We start from the raw sequence: 18,117 nt of genomic DNA on the forward strand, positions 1-18,117 counted from the left end.
AATTTGCATATCTTGGATAATTAGTGACTTTGAGGATGTTTTCATATGTCACTTGGCCTTCCTTCTGCCTTCTTTCGAAAAGTTTCTATTTAGGTCCGTTGCCCATTTTCTAATTGGATCATTTATCTTTTTATTTTATTTTATTAAGTTATATGATTTCCCTGTACATGTTGGAGATTAAACTTTTATCAGTGATAACATTTGCAAATATGTTCTCCCACACTGTGGGCTTTCTTCTTGTTTTGTTGACGGTTTCTTTTGCTGTAAAAACGCTTTTTATTTTGATGTAGTCCCATTTGTTTATTTTCTCTTTAGTTTCCATTGCCCTAGGAGTGGTATAAGTGAAGAAATTGCTTTGGCATATTTCTGAGATTTCACTTCCTGTGGATTCCTCTTGTATTTTTATAGTTTCCTGTCTTATGTTTAAGTCCTTTATTCATTTTGAGTTTATTTTTGTGTATAGTGTAAGTTGGAAGTCTAGTTTCATTTTTTTGCATGTATCTGTTCAATTTTCCCAACACCATTTATTGAAGAAACTGTCTTGACTCCATTGTATGTTCATACCTCCTTTGTCAAAAATTAATTTTTATTTTTTTATAGTAGTGATGTCATTTTTCATTTCATTTAGGTTCTTCTTCATTTCCTCTTGTTTCATACACATATTGTTGAATTTGTTTTCCATTCTTTTCATCAACCTTATGACCATTTCTCTGAATTCTTTCTCTGACAAGTTACTTGCCTCCATTTTGTTTACTTCCTTTTCTGGTGATGCCTGTTTCCCCCCACCCCCAAATGTGGGCTGTTTCTTTGTTTCCCACTGATCTCTCTTTTTAGGATGCCTGGTTATGTAGTTCTCTCTCTCCTGCATTGACATAAAGGCACAAAATACAACACAACAAGAAACTGATGCACAAGAAACTGAACACAAATGTATTCACATACTAAGAACCCCAAATAAAGTTGACCACCAGCAAAAAGATAATTAGGGGATAAAAAAGAAAGAATAAGAAAAAAAAAAAAGGAAAAAAAGAGTGAAAAAAGTGAAATTGGGAAAAGGATAAAAAAGTAAGAGACAAAAGAAAGAGAAAAAAAGTGAGAAAGAACTATTTATATGGGGAGAAAACTCCAATAGAACAGCCATTAATCCCAATAAATGCCAGAAACAAATACCTAGAAATTAATGCAAACTACAAACAACAACTAATATCAAGCAAGGTGAGAAAAAACAGAAGCAAGAAACAAACAAAGAGAAAACAAAACAAAAACAAAACTAAAAAATGAAAAAACTTCACAAAGAAGCATATAAAAACCAATGTAATCAATAATCAAGCAAACAACAACAAAAGGACAGATAAAAAAATTTGGATAGTGAAGAAGAAAGAGAAGAGAGAGGTGTGTATGGACTTAGCACAGGAGGGTTTGAAATTAGATATATAAGCAGGGTGAAATTTTAACAGGGAGTAAAATGGAGGAATAGGGAAAATCCAAAGCAGGACAACAAAATGGGAAAAGTGAGGAAGAGAGTGTTGGCATAAAGGTAAAGTTGACATAGAGTAAAATGATACTAAAGGAAATATGAAAATAGAATGTAGAACACTGATCCCAAAATAAAATAGAGAGAAAATAAAATGACACTTAAAAAAAAAAAAAAGGTAAAATAAAATGACACTTTTTAAAAAAAGTTAAAAAAAGGAATTACTACTACTGATTGAAGACAATAATTTAAACATAATAATTAAAAAGGTAAAATCAAGTGAGGAAAAAGAAAAAAAATTTGTTTCTTAAATAAAAGATGAAATAAACATAAAAATGTTCAGTAGTGAAGGTCATTCACTTCCTCTATTGTTCTTTTTGGCTCACCTGCTTCCTAGTTAGGACAGTATTGAAGTTCCCTGAGTCCCACTGCTCCTCAGTGTTGTAGGCTACAATCCATCCCGATTTCCAAGCAGTCAATACTTTGCTTTTTATACTCTTTTGTGTTTACACAAGAGTCAATTTGTGCTTCAACCTCTGGGTGGCAGTGTTTCTGGATTGACCTCTGAGTCTATAGGTCCTCTTTAGCTAGTGTTTAGATTTTGTTTTCCCTGTGGTGCTTAACACTGGTTGGGTAATGGGCTGCCCTAGAGCTGGTTTTCTGATCTTTATCCCCCACTCTGATCCCCATTTTACACAAAAACAATTTTGCCTGCAGTCTTTTAGAGTTTCCCCAATAGGGTGATCCTATATATTGGGCTCAGTAATCAAAAACAAAGATTTAAAGAGGAAAAAAGAAGAAAAGGAAAAAGCCAGAGTAGCGTGGTGGCACAAGTCTTTGCAGTCATTTTACCTCTTGGTTCTAAACAGCTAGCAGACTGTTAAAATTGTTAGGCTGGTCTTTTGCCCCAGTTCAGCTATGGGTTGCTTTTTAGAGTTCCCTTCTGTTGGCAGCCTTGCAGATCCCCTTCCACATTCGCAGATCACGCCAGCCCCATTAGCTGTGGATTTTTCTGGGTGGAGACTCCCCGGATCCTCCAGCTCCTGCATGCATATTTCCTTCTCCTCACCTGATCCCAGGCAAAATCTGACCTTTCTGTGAGGTGGTATGGAGCTCTTCCGAATCCTCGTGCTCACTCCACTTGGGTCCTTTCTGTGAGGGGGTGTAGAGCTTCACTGAATCGATGCTCACACCATTTAGGACCAGTGTTCCTTGGTTCACAGCTGTTCTCTGGGTGCAGTTGTATGTTCATGTCTCCTTTGTCAAATATTAATTGAGCATAGGGTTTGGGTTGATACCTGGGTTCTCTATTCTATTCCATTGGTTTATATGTGCAATTGTTGTATTTTGCCGGGAATTTCAGGCTTCTGTCAATATCTATTCTCTCCTTCAAGATGGGGTGCCTTCACAGAGTCGGTTTCGGCTGCCTGGTCAGGGGAACCATGTCCAGAGATCCCCCACAGATTCCTGGAGTATAGCTATTCCCTCCACTCACAAACAAACACTCCCCATGGGTCACACCCTGTCCCTTTGTTGTCTCACTCACACACTATCTTGCAGTCTGCCATCCCGTCAGCAGCCATCTTCCTTCCCCAGAAAATCATTCTTTTCTTAACTTACTGAAAGCCTGTTGGATGTCTTCACCTTCTGCTGATATCTGGTGATTCCTAAGGCCTGGGGCCACTCTATCCTCACCTCCTTGGTCAGATAGGTGAGCATTGTTCTTAGGTTCCCCTTGGCCTACTCATAGTTCGTCCTGCTCAGGATCTTGTTCTTGCTTCTATCAAGGTCTACGTTTCTTCTAATTGAGCTGATGTTTGTTTCCCGAAGGTCTGAGTGATTTTGAAGCTAATACAGAGAAGGACTAATGTCTGAGGAGGGAGATATCCCAAACTCAACTCTCCAGATGACTTTCTAACTCAAAAGGCAGGTGGAGCCCATGTGGCCTCCCTCCCCACAGCCTGAGCCTTGAGGTCAGCAGTGAGGAACAGGGTTCAGGGGCCTAAGGCTCCTGAGTGACCAGCAGTCAGCGGACTCTGAGCACATGGTGGGGACACTGTGCTGGATGTGAGGGTGGAGCTGGCTCTCCCAGTGAGAGATGAGGCCAGGTGTTCTATAGACACCCTGCCACCCTGTCCTCCAGTGTCCTGCAAGGGGCCAGCACAGGTCTGGTCCCCCAGTCACCCTGTGCCAGGGCATAAGCTGGGTGGAAACTCCGTGAACAGGCCCTGCTGGAACCTAGGCACTCTGGGTGTCTTAGGTGGGAGGGATATAGGGGATCTAGGAGCTCAAACCAGTGTGGTCTGTGGGCCAAGGGGTTGGTGGACTCTGAGGATGCTCAGTGGTCAGCAGAGATGAGAAGAAGGGGCAGCTAGGAGACTGGAGGCCAAGCTAGGCCCTGAGCTCAGAGGAGGGCAATTAAGAGGAGGGAGAGAAATTCAGCCCAGGAGGGAATGAGGAGCTTCTCAGGGCTTCCCTCCCTCCTCCATCCCTGTCTCTCCCCATCAGCCCCCAGGCCCCCAAAACCTGTCACTCCTGGTTGTGGGAGAACAATGTCCTGCTTGGGAAAACTCTCTTCTCCCCAGTGTAGTGGGGCCTCCTGAGCTTCAGCCCAGGTTGTGCCTGCTTGGTGCCCAGCACCCACAGTGCTAGTCCTTTTCTCTCAGCATGTAACACAGAGGAAGAAGTAAGACCTTCACATTGAGCCCAGGACCTGAGAGATTCATGTTTTCTCCTAATGGTGCTCCTCTGCTTTGTCAGAGGGCAGGCCCTGCAGGTGCAGATGTGGCCAAGAAGGAGCTGGTAACAGCTTTTACTGCTGTTTGGTGGTGGTGGTTGGGTGTGGGGGGGGGGAGAGGAAGAGGAGGAAGTGGAACAGAGAAGAATTGTACTATTGGCCTTCTGAGCACATAGCTGGAGCCTGTGAATGAGGGTCAAAGAATAAACAACAATCCAGCTCTTCCCATCAGCTGAGAGACATTTATTCAGTTGCTGGCACCACCTCCCTTACCACAGTGTGATCCTAGATTAGCTCCAGAGAATATAGTCTTGGTCCTACAGCTGGAGTTTTTTCATGGTTTTCTTTATCCAGGGAAGGAAACTGGTGACTTTGGTGTAGACTATCGGTGGTTTTCCATCCTTGCTTCCATAGGAGACAATGCCCCGGATCTTATTTTTACATAGGAGCGGTCCCCCAGAGTCCCCCTGTAGACAGAGAGAGGGAAAAACTGAGCCAGTTCTCCTGGCCCTGCCCTCGACCCCTCAACCCCAAGCCCCTCTCAGAGAAGGCTCCCTTGTATGGTTTCCACCTTGGAGATAAGTGGACAGGCAGGTCACTGTGGTCCCCTCAGCCTGGACGCTGTCATTGCTTTACTTCACCTCAGATGGCAGTTCCCTCTGCTCCTCCAGATCTCTGATTTTCTGGCTATGAAAGTGCTCTGGGGTATGACTGTAATCTACTCTTTAAGGCAGGCAGGTGGGGCTGACACTTAGCATGGAGAAGGAGCCACCAGGTATAACTTCTGCACACCCAGGGAATAGTTATCTATTGTAATTGCTGTGTTCCAACGTGGGCCAGTATTGCAAATTCACCATCTGGAGAAGCACATGTTTAGAGTGACCATAGGCCCTTGTAGCCTCTAAGAGGGCCAATTCCTCCCAGCTCTGGTGGTTCCCAACTTTTCCTCTTGGGGAGAAAGATCACAGCCTAGAGGGTGAAGTATTGCCCTCCTTCCTCAGGTCCCGTTCTGTATCCAAACATCCCTCTTCCCATAGCCAAGCAAGGCAGATGTTCAGTATTACCTTAAAGGAAGCCTTCTTTTCTTTTGGGTTTCCCACACACAGTTGAATGGTCCTGTTGTAATTTTTAAAATGCATTTCACACTGGCAATCCTCCTGCAAGGTCAGCTCTACCTCCTGCAGAGTGTCTGAGCAAGGACCCCCACTTGTGACCCACCCCCAGCCAGCCACAGTGCAGTTATCTCCTGGAATTGGCAGGTGCTTGCCCTTGGGCAGCTGGAGGGGCTTCACGTCTTTAGTTTTCTTGATGTTTTTCTCCAGCTGATGGGGAAGAGACAAAGGAGCCCAGGTCAGACAGTGCATCAGGGCCTGGAGACCATGATGGGACACCTGAGTTCCTGGGACTAATCAGGTGATTGGAATGGGAGAAATGGAAGGGACAGGCCACAGTCAGAAGAGAAACAATGAGATCTCAGAACTGTAAGAGCAGCAGGAGGTTTCATACCTGCAGTAACATGATATCATTGGATTTTTTATTCTCATTATAGTCTGGGTGGAGGATGGCTGTTTTCACTGGGATTTCCTGCCAAGTCTTCTCCTTCTCTTTGATGTTGTGGGCCCCCAGGGTGACTTTGATTGATCTGCACAGAGAACAGAGTGGGTTAGTTTGGTGGGGGTTGAGGGGGTAGGTAGAGTCATAGGAGATGCATCCCAAGGATTATGATTGGCAGATGACAGCTGGTGCAGGGCATAGGGGCCAGGGACTCGGGGATTCTGCTTCTCAACAATACTAAAGTCAGGCATAGGGAGCTCTCTATTGCCCTCAGGAAATGTCATGAAATTACTTGCGGTTGCATTTTGACCCTAATGCATGTGTTCATAGTCCACAGCTGCTTTTTTTTTGTCCAGTGTGTTTGTTCTCTTCTCAATTGTGTTCCATGTTTTCACATCTGATTCTCTGAGCCCAAAACTTACCTGTCCTATTTCTCAGGCTCTCATTGCTATGACATGATCTCAGAGGGTTCCTCTGATGAGGTCTCATGGGCGTAGGTAACCAGGAGCCTAAGAATCTGTCCTGAACTTCAGTTCCTGGGATGAATGACAGGATGCCTGTAGGGGTCTTAGGAGGTGTAGCCTGGCTGCAACCTCTCACCTTCCATTGCAGTGAGCAGCTGTCAGAACAAAGTTCTTTCCCACAAGGACACCGCCACACCTGAACGACTTCTCCTCCTCATTTTTAAAGCGAAGGAAGGCCATATAAGGTCGGGAGTGGGGCTTGGATTCATGTCCCCCGATGATCTCACCTGTAGGAAAATCCTGTTGTACTTTTGTGGGCTCCCCCTACCCCCACCCGCCTGCTCACCAGCCAATGAGTGCACCAGGCTGGCATTGGCTTGATGACTCATGTGGCTGGGCCATTGGGAGCCTAGGTTGGCATAGAGCTGTGAGTAGGTAGTGATAGGCTTCAACTTTCTCTTTTGGAAAAGGAAACAGCAACAGGCTGGGTCCATGACTAGGCCTGCCACATAGTTGCAGGTAAGAATACAGGTTTTAGGGACAGAGAAGGCCTGGGGCTCCTGAAAATTCCTCTCCTGACTTCGCTTGGTGTTGGGTGAGCTTTTGAGGCCCCGGTGGTGCTGTGATGTCCAGGGCAATGCACTTTGCAGTGTCCAGGATTTAAGTTTATGTATCTAGATGCTGACCCATGAGGAGTTCCCAGTGTTTGTTAACTGCCTGGAAGGACTGGCTCCTAATGGGCCTATGGAGGAAGGTTGCTAAGGCCACTGCTGTGGGATTTTGGAAAACGGAGAAATTTGGGGCTGCCATCCTCACTGGCTTATCCTTTCAAGAAATGAACTGCTAAAGGACTGGGAAGAAAAGCCCAGCTGAATAAAGGGACTGAGATGAAGCAGAGGAAGCAGGAGTCTTCTGGGGATGGTGACCCCACCAACTGTGGGTTGCTGAGCTCTGGGCTTGTCTCCTAAGCAGACCCTGAGGACAGCACCTGTCTCATCACAGGCATGGAAGCCAGGACTGCTCTGCCCTCTGCAGTTTCCCAGCCTCTGCCATGCAATTCTAGGAAGTTCCATTCTCCGCAAGGAACAGGTAGGCCTGAGGAGGGCATTGAGCCCACTGGTTTTTCTTAGGAATAGGCTTCTGCCCTGTCATTTCTGCCTGTGGCTCATCCAGCTCATGTGTGTGGGTCTGATATGGGATGGGAGCTGGGGTTCAGAGCATTCCTGGTGCAGGGCTGGATCAGGGATGTGCAGAAGGGCCAGCAGGTCTGTGCCCACTGTGGGATGGGTTGTGCCTGTGAGGGTGGGGATGGTCACTCACCTGCCTCCGCCCCGGGGAGTAGGAAAAAGGCCAGCAGGAGCATGAGCAGGGGTGGTTGCATCTTCCCAGGAAGGCTGCTCAGGTGGGAGCTTCTGGTGTTTCTCTGTGCTCTCTGTGAGCACCCAGAAGAGGAAGGAGGTGTGGGTGGGCTCTGTGACCTGAGTCCCCCTTTGGTTTGCAGTGCTTCATCCTACAAGGCTTTTTATTAAGCATCTCCACCCCCACATCTCCTGCCCGATGATGGTCTTTGTGTGGTGTGTGAGAAGTAGGCAGAAACCACATAAGTACCCACAGCTTATGACTCAAAGCCGACACCAGAGCAGACTCCAGCCCTTACCAGGAACACAGGGTGCAGGTGGGGTCTGTGGTATGTGGTGTTGTCCAGCAGAGGTACTGAGCCCAACAATTTGAGTCCTGCTGAAACCAGTTTGGCTCAGTGGGTAGAGCGTCAGCCTGCAGACTGAAAGGTCCCAGGTTCAATTCCAGTCAAGGGCATGTACCTTGGTTGTAGGCACATCCCCAGTAGGGGGTGTGCAGGAGGCAGCTGATCGATGATTCTCTTTCATCAATGTTTCTATCTCTCTATCTCTCTCCCTTCCTCTATGTAAAAAAATCAATAAAATATATTTAAAACCAAAAAGAAACAAACAAACAAACAAAAATCCTGTGTCTCTAGTGAGAGAACCCCCAATGCCTCATCTCCATGCAACTAAGTCCATCAGGGTAATTTCTTTTGCTTGTGTCTGTTTAGGTCCTTCTTTATCCAATGGCCAAACATAGTGGAGATTTGTCTCCTTTCTTTATAGCAGTGATTTTCAACCTTTTTCATCTCATAGCACATGTACTAATTACTAAAATCCTATGACACACTAAATATATATTTTTTACAGATCTCACAAAAAATAGTTATACTTTTGATTGATTTATAAAAAGTAATTACGTACCCCTTTTGCTCCAAAGTAGATTAAAAAAATATCAGGTGCCTATCTATCCTTATATATAAGAATTTCTGGTACCAAAAATTAATCACACACAACTATATTATGCAATGTGGCTAATAAAATACAAAAAATACAACTTTATTATATGACCCATATGTTCATAGGGCAAGAGATGGCATTCATAAAAGATGACTTTTGTGTTGGCTGTTGTCATTTTTTCAAATATATATTTTTTATTGATTTCAGAGAGGAAGGAAAAGGGAGAGAGAAATGAAACATTAACAAAGAAAGAGAATCTTTGATCAGCTGCTTCTTGCAGGCCCCACATTAGGGATTGAGCTTGCAACCTAGTCACGTTTCCAGACCAGGAATCCAGCCATGACCTCCTGGTTCATAGTTCGGCACTCAGCCACTGAGCCATGCCAGCTAGGCTGTGGGTATATTTTTATTTGCTGACCTAAGGGAAAATAGGTTAGTGACCATGACTAAGTAGTCTGGTATTGATGTTTTAAAGGTTCTTGTGTGGCACTGGTTGAAAATTTCTGCTTTAGAAAGACCTAACCATTTGATGGGGGAGACAGAAACATCAGGGAGCAGAGTACTGAGTAAGAAGGGCCATGGTTGAGTGGTGCACAGGGGAGGAACAGAGCATCACCACCATCTACCAAACTGACATAGCAACCCATTCATCATCACAGTTTCTTCCTGAGGGCTTTTAGTTACAAATGCTCAGTGATAGAATCCATGTGTCTTGTCAACAGTTCTAACCAAAGTACTGTCCTTGAAATGCATTGGTCTAGAGTAAGGAATAACTGTGGCCCTTGTAGTTGAACCCACTGGTTGGCTTAGCCTAGGTCATCCTTACTTTGGGTTGGCTGGGTTCAGTCCCACCCAAACCACATGAACCAGGACTAGAAAGAGCAGTTTCCCTAAAGGAAGTTCAAGTTATTAAGTTGTTGGTATTGAGTGAAGTGAGAAAGCGTGCTGATCAACCAAAGACCAATAATTGTCCTTTCAGAATCCTCTGTGTTCTATGCAGAGCCACACTTCTGCTAGAGCAGGCTTGGCACATTATAGGCTCACACCTGCTAAGCAAACTATGCTGATGCGCTCACTATTCTGTGAAGGACTGTTGCTTCTAAATGGTCTTTGCCCAATTCTGTTCAAAGATTGACTAAGCTTCTCTGAGTGGTTAGAGGCTGGTAATTTAAATGTCCACCTTTATGTTTTCTGTTTTTTTTTTTGTTTGTGTTTTACAATATTTCTGTGAGGAGTATTATGTATCAAAATATGTCATTGCAGTGTAAACATCTTCCCTGTCATATCACCTACATTCCAAACCTCTCCTTGTTTTCGTCAGCCGGCCTCGTAGGAGACCTTTACAAAATAAAAAACTTTCTGATGACAGTGGTAAATATGCTCATTAAGAAAGTTGGTCTTTTGTCCTGCAGAGAGTGCAGGAGTCTATTAAGGCAGCTTTGGCAGCAGCCTCTGGTCATGTCCTTGTTTCTTCTTTTGTCCAGCTCTGTTTTGGCATTTTTCTGCTGAGACTCAATTGTCTGCTTCTACAGTCTCAGACCTTAGGTGAAAACATGAAGCTGCTTTTCTAAAAAACTGTTAATCAGCAAAAGTTCAGGGGCTATAAGATCACTCATTCTATGTTGTGACTTTTTGGGCTTCAGGCAAATATAGTTCTGTGTAAATGTACAGTTGACTCTAAATTGGAAATATGAAAATCAGTTCATTCTTGTTATAATTTTTTTTAAACCAAATCTAGGACAGGTTTTTGCTATTTTTAAAGAAAATATATTTTATTGATATTTTACAGAGAGGAAGAGAGAGGGATAGAGAGGTAGAAATATCAATGAGAGAGAATCATCGATCAGCTGCCTCTTGCACACCCCCTATTGGGGATGTGCCCACAACCACGGTACATGCCCTTGACCGGAGTCTTTCAGTCTGCAGGCCGACGCTCTATCCACTGAGCCAAACAGGTTTTGGCATTTTTTAAAAATAATTATAATTATATTGATGCTCATTTTATATAAATTGACTCATTTAATAATGAAATACCAGTAATTTGATTTAAAAAAGAAAGAAAATTTGGAAAGTAGAAACAAAAAATTTTACTCATTTGTGCATCCCGAACAGACAGTGTTACCATAAGAAGTTCATTTAAAATACTTGGATCACGTTATACATACAATACAATATTCTTTTATCTTCTTTTAACCCTACAACATAAGAATTTCCCCCATCTTCTTAAAAATCTATTATTCAATACCACTGTAACCTTTCTTTCCTAGTTATTAAAAATTTGTCATGCAACTAATTTTTTTTATCATTGGAAAATTTTAAAAGCAATTTAAGAGGAACAGCTAAAATGATCTGATTTCAAATTTTTCTTTACTGTATTGAGGTATGAACTAACATATTTTACTCTCATGGATATCTGCACTTTTAAAAACTGAGGATTATGTTAAATATAAGATTTTATTATAACCTTTATTAAGTATTGAGACAAAATTCGCACAACATGAAATTAATTATTTTAAAGTGTATAATTCAGTGGCATTTAGTGTATTAAAAACGTTGTGTGACCACCAGCTCTCTCTGGTTTCCAAGCCTTCTCATGCCAGAAGAACATTTCATCCACACCCATTAAGTTGTTAACCATTAAGTTGTGTGTATCCACAAATTAATGGGTACTTAATCACTTTCCAGTCTCCTTCTGCTAGCAACACCCCTTCCTAGCCATTGGCAACCACTAATATTATAGCTGTCTCCATGAATTTGCATATTCTTTATATTTCATATTAAAGGAATCATGAAATATGTGAGCTTTTGTGTTTGGCTCCTATCACTTAAGGTAATGATTTTGAGGTTCATACAAGTTGTAGCATTTATCAGTATTTTTTATGGCTAATAATTTCCTGCATGTGTGTGTGTGTGTGTGTGTGTGTGTGTGTGTGTGTGACAATTTACCCCTTTATCTGTCAATTGACATTTGGATTATTTCCACCTTTTGGCTATTATGACAAATGCTGCTATAAATATTTGTGTAAAAACTTCCTTTTGGCCCTGGCCAGTTTTCTCAATGGTTAGAGCATTGATACTTGGATCAAAGGGTCTTAGGTTTGGTTCCCAGACAGGTGCATGTACCTCAGCTGTGGTTCAATCCCCAGCACAAGTCAGGTTGTGTGTTGGAGGCAACCAATCCATGTGTCTCTCTCACGTCAATGTTTCTATCTTTCTCTTCCCCTTCCTTCATCCCTTCCTATTTGTGTGAAAATCAATGGAAAATATGTCCTCAGGTGAGGACTTAAAAAATAAACACCCTCCCCTTCCCGCAAAGAAAGCAAAATACTTCAGTGTGAACGATATGTTTTCATTTCTCTTGGCTGTATACCTAAGAGTGGAATTGATGGTCATTGATGGTAATCCTAGATTTAAGTTTTCAAGGAATCGCTAAACTGTTCATTGCAGTGGTTGCATCATTTTACATTCCCACCAGCAACATACAAATACTTCCATTTTTTTCACATCCCACCAACACTGATTATTATTATTATTGTTGTTTTTATTATAGCCATCATTCTATAATAGGTATGTAATGGTATCTCATTGAGGTTTTGGTTTACATATCATTAATAAATAATGAGGTTTGGCATCTTTCCCAGGGTTTTCTGGTCATTTGTGTATCTTTGGATAAATGTTGACCTTTCTCACCATCCCCATTCCTGTGTCCTCACTATTTGGGTTGGTTTTTCAAGAGTTGCTCTGGAATCTTGAACATAGTCACCTTGACAGGCCATGCCGATTAGGCTGAAAATGCAAGGGTGGGGAGTTCAGTGAAACTTTTCTTTTAACCTCAATGGATAGTTAAATGACCAAGACCATGTAGGAAAGTTCTCCCAAATTTAGAAGTAGAGATACCCCTGAGGGGAGGGGAAAGCTTACTGAGGTGGCAGACACTTGGAAAAGGGTGTGAAACAGGCACCTTCCTAAGAAAAAACTCCACCTAGGAAAAGCTTCACTGCAGAGACTGTTTCTTTCTAGATGTGTCCAAAGTTAAGTCAAACTAAAAGATGGTGAAATTCATCTTTGATTTGTAATCTTAAGATTCTGAGTCTAAGTATAATTTAATAATAATCATATATCTGGAAGAGAAGATATGAAAATAATACCTAACAACTTAATGGTGGCTAATACTGATTAATATCTGACCGATAGATCCTCACTTCACCCTTTGAGTGATCTACTTGTATTTCTTTCATTGTACAAATGAGAAATCTAAGACCCCTAGAAGGTAGGGGTTGTGCTCTATATCACTCAGATCATAAGAATGAAGGGGAACAGTGATTAGAATGCAGGGATGTGGTTCCATAGTCTGAGATCTTATCCATAGTTCTACAAATATCATAATTTCTTCCCACAGTTAGGAGTTAGCTTTACATTCCTATTAGGAGAGTAGAGTGACATTCAGAATTTCTGGAGTGTTTACATGACATCAAAAACAGCTTTGAGGGGGAGACCAATCAGAGAAGGAGAACCTGGGTTATGTGTTTGTGTGGGGAAGATTGTGCTTCCATCTGGCCCCTGTAGTAGTAAGGATGGGGAGAGAGGGCAGGCATGGAGAGAGAAAAAGGTCTATATGTCAGATGCACATCTATGAGATTCCCAAAGTTTGGCATCCACTAGAATACTCTTTAATTTTTTCTATGGCCCAGCCAACAACCAAGAGCAAGGTTGGAATGTTGGGTTGGGGATAATTCAATGAAACTCTGGAGTGAGCAAATGTCTGGGGTCATGAGTAGAGAGGGGACTACAGAGAAAAGGGGAAGTGAGCTTGATGAAGACTGCATGCCTACCCCTACCTAAATAAGATAAGTGTAACAACAGAGACCCCTCAAATCAATTGGTGTTGATTGTACTTCTGGGTTAGAGAGAGTTGGAATGGAGCCATGTTCTGGGTTGTGTTGATGCCTATGATGTGACCTTGCATCAACTTCTCCCCAACCCCCATTTCTCACATGAGGATCTTTATCTACCCAGGAACTTTTCTTTTCCCCAAAACATTTACAGTAGTTCCCTTAAGGTTGAAAGGTCACACCACACCCTTCTGGATTGAATGGGTTCTTTTTCTTCCCATCTCACTCAGTGTGTACTTTTTCTTACCACATCTATACTGGATGTGGTCAATGCTTTGGTTTTGGCTAGGTAAGAGAGATGCTATTGAATCATTTCCAGAACCTCTAGTATATAACTGGAAAACTGATAGGTGTTTCTTTCAATTTCACAGTTTAGGGCAGATGTAACAAAGTGTCATGTTTGGAAAATCTAATTTACCCCTAAGGAAGCATGTGTCACAGCCCCATCTGTCCTTGAGTCTTGCTATGATACCTCTTAGTTGTAGATATTCCCCTGCTGGTAACTTCCTCTGTTTCTGACCAAATACCAGGAAGCCACACTGGAGCCAGATGTGAACAAAGCAGAAGAGCTGGAGCATCCCAGCCAGCTCTTCAGAGTCCGCCCAGAACTCAGGTATTGCAGTGACTGCTGGGCCTCTGAGAGCCGTTTACCAGTGGAACTGTGGCAGGAGGATTGACTGTGATACCAATGACTATACTATTCTCTCTGTATTCTCCATGTGCAATCCTTTGCCAGAACCTCTAGTGTGTGATTGCAAAACTGGACATTTTTTTATGTTCCCTTGTCTCAGGCTCCTAAGCCTGGAAGCCTGAACCTGTTACTGGACCATAATTAATTCACTAAGTTTTTAGAAGTTTGTTTTCTGGCCCCCCTTTGGCATTCTATGCTAATACTTAGGCTGTACAGCTACAAGCATTTTAAATGCTTACACATAGTGCTAACTCATAAGTGGTACTTTATTTATTTATTTATTTAAATCAATCTTTATTGTTCATATTATTACAAAGCTTCCTCATTTCTTCCCCCCTCCACCAGGTTCCTACCCCACCCTCCGCCCCCTCCCCACCCGCCATTGTCCTCATCCATAGGTGCACAGTTTATGTTCAGTCTCTTCCCGCATCCCATAAGTGGTCCTTTAACTCCTGAGGAGATAATGGGGACCAGAATCAGTGAGATTAGCACTGGTTTGTGTCTATGACTTGGCCCCTTTCTTTCAGAAATTTCATCCTTGTCACAGTGTCACAGGAACAGAAGGTCAGGCTTTTTTCTTGACCTCATAGAGAATATAATAGATAACAGGAGAAAAGTCTTGTCTCAAGAGAGTTTACCCTGTGTCTGCTGAGTGTCCCAGAGGAGACTAGTAGATGTTCTAGTCGATTCCACTGAGAAATTAGCTCCCTGCTGACTCATGTAGGGAGAAGACTTAGCTGTATTTAAGTAATTTGAGTCTGTCATTTGGGAGCTGTTCTCTCTCTCTCTCTCTCTCTCTCTCTCTCTCTCTCTCTCTCTCTCTCTCTCTCTCTCTGTCTCTCTGTCTCTCTCTGAACTTAAATACAGTGTGGGGGAAAGAGGGAACTCAAAGGGCATGAATATTAATCTGTACCATACTATGTTCCAGAACATATGTAATTTATATGTTATCTCATTGAATCTCCACCTTCTTCATGGGCATTATCATTAATCATATTTTTAAATGAAACAGACTCAGAGATACTCTCATGTGCTCAGGGCCACATAGTTACAGAAAGTGCACACACACACACACACACACACACACACACACAGAACACATGCCTGCCAAACAGCAAACAATCCTTATTTCACTCTAAGAAGTGGTGGAGCCATAGCTGGCAGATTTTAGCTCAGCAAAAAGTGTGTTTCTTGGAATGGCTGCTCAGGTAGCCCAGTTGCTTTCTTTCTGGACACCTGTTGTAACTGAGGCTGGAAAACGTCTTAGGGGCCCTGAAACTTTCTCATGGGTGTGTGCATAAAATGACTTTTAAGACCCCGTACAGTTCTGAGCCTGTTAGAAGACACCTTACCTGGGGATTAGGAGCCCAGGGCTCCAGTTCCGTTAGGTGGCTCAGTTGCTAATTTTTGGGCCTCATTGTCCTCATCTAACAGGAGATTGGGCTATGCAGAGGCTTTCAAAACATTGCTAACTATAGAAACCTTTCCTTGAATGGGTTATATTTGTGTCAATGTAGCTTTATGAAATCATATAGCTACCAGAGCAGTGGTCTGCAAACTGCAGCTCTTGAGCCACATGAGGTTCTTTGGCCCTTTGAGTTTTTAGCAAAGGCCAGCTTAGAAGTACCCCAATTAAGTTAATAACAGTGTACCTACCTGTATAGTTTAAGTTTAAAAAATTTGGCTGTCAAAAGAAATTTCAATCGTTTTACTGTCGATATTTGGCTCTGTTGACTAAGTTTGCTGACCACTGTACTAGAGGCCTGATGCAGGAAATTCATGCAAGAGGATTGGCCCTCAAAGCCTGGGCTTCACCTGGAAGGTCATTGGGAAGGTCGTTCCACCATTTGGTCTAATTAGCATATTAGCTTTTTATTATATAGGATGTTTATACCTATTCTATAGACATATACGTGGGCACAGGCAGACATATTTATATATTTATATATGTGCATATTTTATAAGAAAACTTGCACACATATGTATAAGGAGAGAAGTCAGTGGTTTCTATATAGAAATGGATATTTATTATGGCCATGGCAGCCTCCACACAGGGCAGTCTACACGCTTTCCTAAAGGAAAATAGTCAGCCCCAGAGGGCCCAGCCGCTGCTCTCATTGATGTCTTTCTCCAGGACAGGAAGCTCAGGTCTTGGTGAAGACCTGGAGCTGTTCCACTTTTCATCCAAAGAAGACCATGCCTGGGCCATGTTGATGAAAATAAGGTGCCTCAGAGCCTCCTGTAGGCAGGGAGGGGCAAGACTGAGCGGGCCTGCTCGTGGTCCTGCTCTCCCCGACTCTCCAGGTGGGTGCCTCTTTTAGGGGGCTGTGTGGGGATCAGGGAAAGTCCTGAGGTCCTGGCCTTGAGTGTTCTCCCAGCTCCACGTGGCCGAGGCCCTGCCCACAGAGCTTGTGCTTGGCGGTATCCGGAGCTGCTTACCTGGGCTTGTGCAGGCCCTGGTCTCACACAAGTGTGAGCTTGACCTTGGCTCTCCCTGGGAATCCAGGCTTGGAACTGCAGAGCCCTGAGGGATGGCCCAATTTTCTTCACACCAAACCTTAGTTCAATAACCAGTAGCCACACTAGTGATGGAGAGTGCCTATCTTTATTTAGTCCTCTAAGAGGATGGCTTTTTCTGAGGCAACTACCTCTCGGGACTCAATGTAATTTCCAGATAAGGTGGTGTATCAGTTTCCTGTGGCCACTGTAAACAAGCCATCATTAACTTGATGGCTTAAAAAAACAGAAATTTGTTTTCTCACAGTTCCAGAGGCCAGAAGTCTGACCCCAGTTTCATGGGACTAAAATCAAGGTGTCAGCTGGTCGTTTCCCCTCTGGGAATGAAAAGTGGAATCAGTTTCTTGCCTCTTCCTGCTTTAGGAACTACATTTTTTGGCTCACGGCCTCTTCCTCCATCTTCAAAATATAAAAGAATAAAATGAAAAAAAAAATCCAAGATTCAGGCAAAAATTAATATTACTTGATAATCACTTCTTAGTTAAACCAATAATTTGGTATATATATAAATGATTTGGGGGATATATATATATATATATATATATATATATATATATATATATATTGTAATCCTCACTCTAACACACTTTCCCATTGTGTTTTAGAGATAGTGGAAGAGACAGACAGAAAAACATGATGTAAGAGAGATACGTTGATTGATTGCCTCCTGCATCAGGGCCTGGGATCCAGCCTGCAAATAAGGAACATTTTTTAACCTGAAATTGAACCAAGGACCCTTCAGTACACAGGCCGATGCTCTATTCATTTTGCCAAACAGGCTTGAGCTAGTGTGTATTTTATTTTATTTTTTATTTATTTTATTTTTATTTTTTATTTTTTAGTTAAGGTATTATATGTGTACATATCTTACCATTGCCTCCTCCATCCCATACATGCCCTTCCCCCTCCCCCCAGAGTTTTGTATCCATTGGTTATGTTTATATGTAAGCATACAAGTCCTTCGGTTGATCTTTTATCTCCCCCATATCTCCCTACCTTTCCAGCTGTAATTCAACAGTCTGTTTGTTGCTTTACTGTCTCTGTATCTATCTTTTTGTTCAACAGTTTATAATGTTCTCTAATATCTATAAATGAGTGAGATCTTTTGGTGTTTTTCTTTGATTGACTGGCTTATTTCACTTAGCATAATGTTCTCCAGTTCCATCCAGGTTGCTGCAAATGATGAGAATTCCTTCTTTTTTATGGCAGCATAGTATTCCATTGTGCAGATGTACCATCATTTTCTGATCCTATCATCTGCGGATGGGCACCTAAGCTGTTTCCAAATCTTAGGTATTATATACTGTGCTGCTATGAACATAGGGGTGCATATATCCTTTTTGATTGGTGTTTCTAGTTTCTTAGGATATATTCCTAGGAGTGGGATTACTCGGTCAAATGGGAGTTCCATTTTTAGTTTTTTGAGGAAACTCCATACTGTTCTCCAAAGTGGCTGAACCAGTTTGCATTCCCACCAGCAGTGCACGA

At 42.6% G+C, this 18,117-nt stretch overlaps 1 pseudogene across 1 annotated transcript in view; it reads right to left on the minus strand.

Annotated features, from left to right (window-relative positions):
* LOC311610202 (granzyme H-like) overlaps positions 1–18,117 on the minus strand; it is a 116,007-nt pseudogene that overhangs the window by 26,624 nt on the left and 71,266 nt on the right. Inside the window, exons 2-4 of the transcript in view lie at positions 7,550–7,661; positions 6,366–6,516; positions 5,718–5,853 (exon numbers count right to left, since the gene is read on the minus strand). The product of the transcript in view is annotated as a granzyme H-like (transcript). The remainder of the gene's footprint in view (positions 1–5,717; positions 5,854–6,365; positions 6,517–7,549; positions 7,662–18,117) is intronic.

The sequence above is a fragment of the Pipistrellus hanaki genome (assembly GCF_964339955.1).
Source record: "Pipistrellus hanaki genome assembly, chromosome: 1".
Classification (NCBI taxonomy): Eukaryota; Metazoa; Chordata; class Mammalia; order Chiroptera; family Vespertilionidae; genus Pipistrellus; species Pipistrellus hanaki.